The 7,545-nt window shown below is 42.9% G+C and overlaps 1 long non-coding RNA gene across 1 annotated transcript; it reads right to left on the reverse strand.

Moving 5' to 3' along the window:
- Positions 1 to 331: 331 nt before the first annotated feature.
- LOC137564171 (uncharacterized) lies at positions 332 to 6,913 on the reverse strand. Its single transcript, XR_011030543.1, has 2 exons — positions 6,796 to 6,913; positions 332 to 4,082 (listed from the first exon to the last, which is right to left on the reverse strand). It is a non-coding gene; the product is annotated as an uncharacterized lncRNA (long non-coding RNA).
- Between the last annotated feature and the right edge of the window lie 632 nt (positions 6,914 to 7,545).

Consider the following 7,545-nt stretch of genomic DNA (forward strand, 5'->3'; position numbering starts at 1 on the left):
CTCCAGGAGAATGTGAGAAGCCTCTGGACTATTCAGGGGCCTCCTACTACTTAGATAAGGGTGGGCGCACACACACAGAATTCTGTTTGGTCAATCACTGGCCAATTTTACCACCTCCATGTAGTTCTATGGCCAACAGATTTGAATTCTATGAACAGATTATGGAGGTAAACCTCTCATACTACAAGAGCGTGGTGCGATTAGCCAATCAAAATTGAATGTGCATATGCACCCTATGTATCTAATTTAAAAAATAAAAAAAGTGTAATGCAACACGCATGTAACTTCTGCTTACCCTTCCCCACCACAGACAGAACGCACACACTAATAATTTTGTGCATGATTTTTATTTCTTTTTTTTTTGCCGATTGCATGACATTGAAATTCTTTTTTTTTTTTTTCAAAGGTAGGCAAAAAGAAAAAAAGCATTTTTTCCTCTTACAAATCATCTGGCTCAGTCTGCAATCTTTTTTTTCTCTACAGCCAAATTATTATAAAAGAAATGTAAAAAGTAAATAAAAAAAACAAACAAAACAACAACAAAAAAATAAAACCCTGCTAAACATCAGAGTAAAAGGAAATAGGTATATATAAACAGCATTTACAGTTGCACAAAAAAAAATGTTGCCACTTTGGCTTTCTGAAAAAAAAAATAATTTCTAGATTACATTTTTTTAAATCTTTTTTTCGTTTGTTTCCTTTTAAACATAAATAAGTTAGTACGAGGTTTCAGTGTCTTTGCACAGAGATAAACACGCACACACCTCAGACTTGGTCATGATATGCTACATACAAAAAAAGGACAATGCACGTATGTCACGAGGGAGGGATATGAGAGAGTACTATGGCCGGGTGCTTACGGCACCCAAGAAGTGCAGTACTGTCATATCGTAAGGCCTGCGGTGATGAAGGCAGGAGAAGATAACACGCCCCAACCTCCGCTGATGGGAGGATGGACTGCGCATCAGGAAAACTGACATTCTACATGTTTTCTGATGACCAGAGTGATGACGATCGGCCCCCTGTATCGTGTTAGGGGTGCATTGTACTGATCTTGGGATCCAGAATCCTACGGACCCCATTTTTTTCTCTAATAACGGAAATTGCATGAATATATAAAGCTTAGAACCAGACTCCTGTCACACAGTTGTGCCAGTGTACAAAAGACTAGATTTTTTTTCTGTTTTTGTTTTTTAACCTTGTCACAAAATTAAAAATAGATATATTTCTATGTACACACAAAGTAGAAATCAAATTAAAAAAAATACTGTGGGGCAATCTTTCAGCACAAGGAGAGGCCTGCACATTGTTACAGGAAAAAAGGAAAGTACCTTATTGGCTATTGTTGAATTGTCAATGTCAATTGGAATTTTTTTTTTTTTTTTTTAATTTCTGGGGGTTATTGAGTGCAGTACCCTGTGCAGCCTGCGGGGGGCACTGTACAATTCAAGTGGCAGAACTGCAACTGAGATTAGGGGAAAAACTGCCTGCAATTATAGTGAATAGTGGAAGTGCTAAATCAGAAACCCATATTTCTGGAGTCCTCCATGACAGCTCCTCGAGACTTAAGTCTTGTACACACATCCAATCAGTTCATAGTATTCAAAATCTGGTTGGCCCTCATACTACATAGAAGTGGTAAAAAAAAAAAAATCAAATTTGAATGTGTGTATGCACCTCAAGAGGTGCCTCCTTCTCCAGTAGCAGATAAGTCAGCTCACTTAGGGGCCAGGATGGAGGTTAATGCAGAATTATGGTTTTAAAATATGTACCAGGACTTTGGATGGTTATTTTAGAATATATTGGATACAACTGAACTTCAATGCCACCCAAAACTTTCTTGTTGGGTTCTCAATAGTGTAAAGAAGGTTAAGATCTTCTGCTCACTTTATATTGCTGCCTGGGCCCACATTAGGGAACCTTTCATCACGTTCTATTGCTCTCATAGGTTTGACAAAACAATGAGTAGAATTCTCTACAATATAGACACAGACAGCAACAAAGACGAGCTTTCCCTCAGAATGGTAAATGTAGTGGACACAAAAGACAGGAAAGTACGGGGAAAGCTCCACTTGCTGGATTGTACACGTTTTGCCAACTACGGCAAAACGTGCATGGCTGCAATTGCTATGGAAATGCACGTCGTTAACGTTTGCATTAATGCAAGTCCCAGTAGGCTAAATTCATCCTAAACAAAGCCGTCAGAGAGGTGAATGGCAGGGCAATGGAATACAAAGGACATTAGGAATTACCCATAATGCCCTTACATTTGCAGGATCCAGTATGACCAGGGGTATGTGCTCAGCTGTGGTCTGCAGGACTCTATGGAAAACTGCAAGGGGAACAATCAATATATGAAATGGATTCGCTGGGCACAAAGCATTACTGGAAACCCAACATATTTGAATAAAGTGGACACTATTCCAATGTGATGAATTCAGTACAGCGCCGTGTATAACAGGATTACTCAGGAAAAATAAAACAGATTTAAGTGCTGGAAATGCAGGCTGTAGACTATCACCACAACCATTTATGAGTGACCCGAGGGGCCTATACAGGGCAAACAGCTTATTTTCTCCGGTTTTAAAGAACTGTCCCATTCCAGTCCTGAAAGGTGAACAGACTATGGGGCAGATGTAGGCTGGGACAAAGCAAGCAAATTCTGATTAAATGTCTTTGCTTAAAATGCTCATTTTAAAAATGACGGGGTTGTGAACACCTTACTGACTTCTTGATGTCTATTCACTCCCAATTAGCAATAAACACTCCCCCTTCAGTCACAAGGGCATACAGGAAGGAGAGCGATTTTTTTGTCTTCATTATCTGAAGCCACAGTTCCCTGCTGACTGATAGTCCAATCAAAAATGATCAGCCTCTTGTAAGGAGGCGTGGCTTCAGACTTACTAAGAGTGGGTAGTGAGCAGACAGTAGGAGGTCAAAGAGGAGATTAAAATCAATGAGTTGGTGCTGCAGGCTAAGAAGCCCTGTGATAGCCGTGTTTGCCTACACTGCAGGTAAGGTAGCTGCACCAGGTTTAGGACCCTCTGGCTTACAAAGTCAGGAATGTGAAAAATAAAAAAACATCCAGAGGTAAAGCCAGGAACATGAAAATTAAATCCCCACTGTAAGGAAATTGGTCATATTCTGAAGCCCCTATTCAGGTTACAGCAGCAGAATAACATCCTCAATATACTCTGTATCCAGAAAATGCTCATACATCCCAATTTTTCCATGTCATCTATTAGCAGTGCTGCTGGTGGGAACAGGGATCCCCTCCTTACTGTATCCGGACAATTCATGGCCTTTTCCCCCACTGCATACAGTTACTTACAGTGAAACAGTGGCTGTTAGAGGCTTTGTCAGGTGGAAGAAACCAAGTGGAGAGGGGGATCCCTGTCTTGGTCAGCAGCCCCGCCCACAGATGAGCTGTTAAGTGCTGATCATACTGAAAAGTGCTATTTCTGAGCTTTTTTTCTGAAATAATGAGGAATTTATTGTGCAGTTACAGCATGAATGGCGACAGGGCTACTAGCAGTTCAACTCTTTCCCAGAATATTGCTTGTACTTTCTAAGCTGATCTAGCAAGTTTTAGTTGGTGCTTACAGTATGTAATCTTCTATCCAAGGTTAGTGTGTAAAAGCTGCCACAAGGGGGTGCACGAGAGCCTCTTGGCTATACTCTGTTGTTATCAGAGACCCTTCTGCACCAATCCCCAGAAATGCCCCTCCTCAATATGTCACAGGCCTCCCTGTGTGAAAGATTGTGAAGATCCGTCACATGATCTTGACCTTCAGCCCCCAAAATTCTCTTCACTCCAATTGGTGAGATACCGGCCACAGCCCCGCCTCCCCTCGCCCTTCTCTAAATCCTTTTATGTGCTACATGGGGGGAGGGGGATAGGGGTCAGGCTCATGAGTAGTAAGAGAAGCGGAAGGTGCCGAGTTGTACATTGCTACATGTGATGCCCATCATCTGTAGTGTTACTCTGTATCAGTGCTCTGCAGGATTCTTCCACCAGCGACAGAGTTCGGGGGCTGAGTGGGCGGAGTTCAGCCAACACTGGAGGAAGGGGAGGAGCCTTCCTGAGGGAGACAAAAAAAAAAAAAAAGAGAGAATTAAACACATAAAAACTGAAAGCTTAGAGACGCATTAATGCAATCTATCGCGGCCAAATTACACCTGAAATTACACCGTCATTTTAGGGTGATTATTGCCCTGACATAGGGATGGTCAACAAGATGCAAATAACTGAGTTGATGCAACTTTATGTAAATTAATACAACTTGAAACTGGACTAATCAAATCCCACATTGCCTTAATTTGATTGGTCAATTTTCAGGCTGCATGTATTTATGTAAAAATTAGCATAACTCTGCATCAATTCGTAAATTATTTGCATCTCATTGAACATCGCTACCATGAACACCCCATCAATGCTGTGTGGCCCGGGATAAAAGCAAGACTAACTAGAGATTGGCCATAAGATGCTGATAATTCCAGGAAGATACAAGTTAATTTCAAGCAGACAGACAAAAATCATCAAATACAGCATTTCACTGGTCCATTTCCAAGTTGCATTTTTAAAAAAAAAAAAACTAAAAAAGAACAAACATTTGCATCAACTCAATATCATCAGCAACTCACTGACCAGTAGACCTTTTTCTCTAGTGAGCCCATCACAGGGATGGTCAATGAGACGCAAATTGTTCCAAGTTGATGCAGGCTTAAAGTGGATCCGAGGTGAACTTTTACACATTGCATAATTGTGTTCCTTTCCTATTGTTTATAGGGCATTCCTCAAGACAAATACTTTTTTGTTTTAACACTCGAATTCCCTATAAACTAAAAAAGCCACACCCACAGGTTTTCAGAGAGCCTTGGCAGTAGCAAGGGCTCATGGGAGCTCAGTCTGGGCAGGAGGGGGAGGTGTTACTAGCCATTGATTTCAGAGGCAGAGGGGAGGAGGAGGAGGGGGGGGGATTAGGCTGATGGCTCAAGATGCAGATAAGCCTGCCTCTGTGTAATGTTTACAAACAACATGGCTGCTGTCATTGTATCACAGGAAGAAATAATCATATTCTATTAAAACTGTTTGCAGCTAGATTTGCTGTGTAAACCATCTAAACTTTAGATAAGATATATAGACAAGTTACTTGTTATAGTTAGTTTTTCATCTCGGATCCGCTTTAAGCAGATCTCAAACACAAATGTATGCAGCTTGAAAATGCTAAAATCAGGTTCTGCCAAGGTGGAATTTGATTGGTCCATTAGCGAGCCACCTACCTTAGCATGCAAGATCTACATAATCCTGTATCTCATTGATCATATCTAATGGTTCAAAATAACCCAACATGGGAGAGAGAAGAAGAAAGAAGTAGACAAAGTGAAAAAGAAGGGGGGGAAAAAAAGGGGGGGGGGGGGGAGGAGTACACAATTTTTATTATTTTGCATTTATACAGCAAAACCTATGTGATCCATTCTCTGGATCAAACAACTCTCCTCGCCCAGACAAAATCCAGGCAAATAAGGCGAGAAGGTACAAACTCCATGCAGGTAATCTTCGCCAGGATTTAAAGGACAACTGAAGGAGAAAAATATGGAGACTTCCATATAGATTTCCTTTTCAACAATACCAGTTGCCTGGCAGCCCTGCTGATCTATCTGGCTGCAGTAGAGTTTGCATCACACCTGAAACAAGCATGCAGCTAATCTTGTCAGATCTGACAATAATGTCAGAAACACTTGATCTGCTGCATGCTTGTTCAGGGTCTATGGCTAAAAGTATTAGAGGCAGAGGATCAGCAGGATAGCCAGGCAACTAGTATTGCTTAAAAGGAAATAAATATGGCAGCCTCCATATACCACTCACTTCAGTTGTCCTTTAGGCCCGGGACTAAAGCGCCACAAGTCAAAATTGCTAACCACTACACTCCAACCATTCCAACAATATAAAAAAAAAAAAAAAAAAAAACCAGCTGGACTATACATTAGCTTATGAACACCGCAGCCTTCCCTCCAGACACTGCGCCTCTCTGCATCCGCAAGGCACATCCACCCACTGGTGTGTGCTGCACAGCACGCCGCTCTGTGTCACACCTCACACCCCAAGGCGTACACTGCTGCAAACCACAGCACATTGTGCACTTTGTTTTCAAACAGCAGAAACGTCACAGCCACGCTCTGACACTCCACCACTTCCGGCCCCCCTCCCAGCACTTCCACTACAACTTGTTTACAGCCAGTCCCAGCTGCTGCACTCAGCACAAGCAGCCTTTCACATATAGATCATATCTCCTGACTGAACCCTGAGCTAGCCTCTGTGTGTGCAGTGCAGCGAGAGAGACTGCAGGGCTTCATCCCAGCTCCTTACAGGAAGAGGCACTGACACAGGAGGACACACACATTTCCATTACAGGGTAAAACAAATAAATAGAGAGAGATAGATAGATCTATCAAAATTTTGCAGCAAGCTTAATTTGCAGCCATGGCAACAGTACTGGCCTAGCAACTCACACCTTGCTGCAGGAGTAGTGAGCTGCACAAAGAAGGAGGCATTCTTGCGCATTCCTAACACCTGGACAGATGTGTTAGAAAGAATTTACTAGAAGAGAGGATTACACTGGAGATTTTTGAGTGTAAGCTTCTCAGGGGAGCGAGAAAAGAGGAAGTATTTACACAATAAAGACGCAGGATGTTTGGGGCACATGGCATGCTGCCGTTATGTTTAAATGACCCCCAGAGTGGCAGATTTTGGGTGCAGCAATGATGATGAAGATATACAAGTAGGTTACTTACCCGAACCCTTTACGTGGTGGGCCGGCTCTTCTTGGGGGTCTGCTCAGGAGGCAACGACGTCTCACCATCCTCGCTTCGGTGGCTCGTCTGCGAGCTGCTGGTGGAAGGGGGCTCTGAAGAGGGGAGACAAAGGGGGGTATTTAGCACATATTACTCTATCATCAAACTGAACTTTGGGCCTCCGAACGGAGCAGGCTCATCCACAAGGCAACCTAAGCAGGTGCCTGGAGCGTAGTGGGTGTCAGGGGGCCCAACTGTCACTTTCTCTGGCCCCTTTCCCATGTCAGATTCCCCAAAAGACCAGAAGGGGAGGAGAGCAAAACTACTACCTTGCCTAGAGCACCATTTCATCGCAACCTTTGCTTCTGAATGGGGTGCAATTACAACTCCCAGCATGTACTGCCCACCAGAATGACTGCTACACCTATAAGTCAGTTCTAAGGGATATGAAAAAGAGCAGCCAATCAGCTTCTCCCATTTCATTCATAAAACTTTAGGAGAATGTTATGTCAGGCAAAGGCAATAGATACGGCATGGAAGTATGACATACAAATACACACCCGCACAGCACAAGAGGGGGCGACCTGGTGTCACACATTCAATGCAGCACACAAATCTATGCGTACGGACCCAGACAGGTCACATGCTAGACAAACGGAGCCATTACCGCTGTCACAGCTCCGGAAACTAGCCAGCCGATGTCCCTGGAAACGGGCCACACACACACAAGCAAATGTTTCTAATGTGATA

The sequence above is a fragment of the Hyperolius riggenbachi genome, chromosome 3 (genome assembly GCF_040937935.1).
Source record: "Hyperolius riggenbachi isolate aHypRig1 chromosome 3, aHypRig1.pri, whole genome shotgun sequence".
NCBI lineage: Eukaryota > Metazoa > Chordata > Amphibia > Anura > Hyperoliidae > Hyperolius > Hyperolius riggenbachi.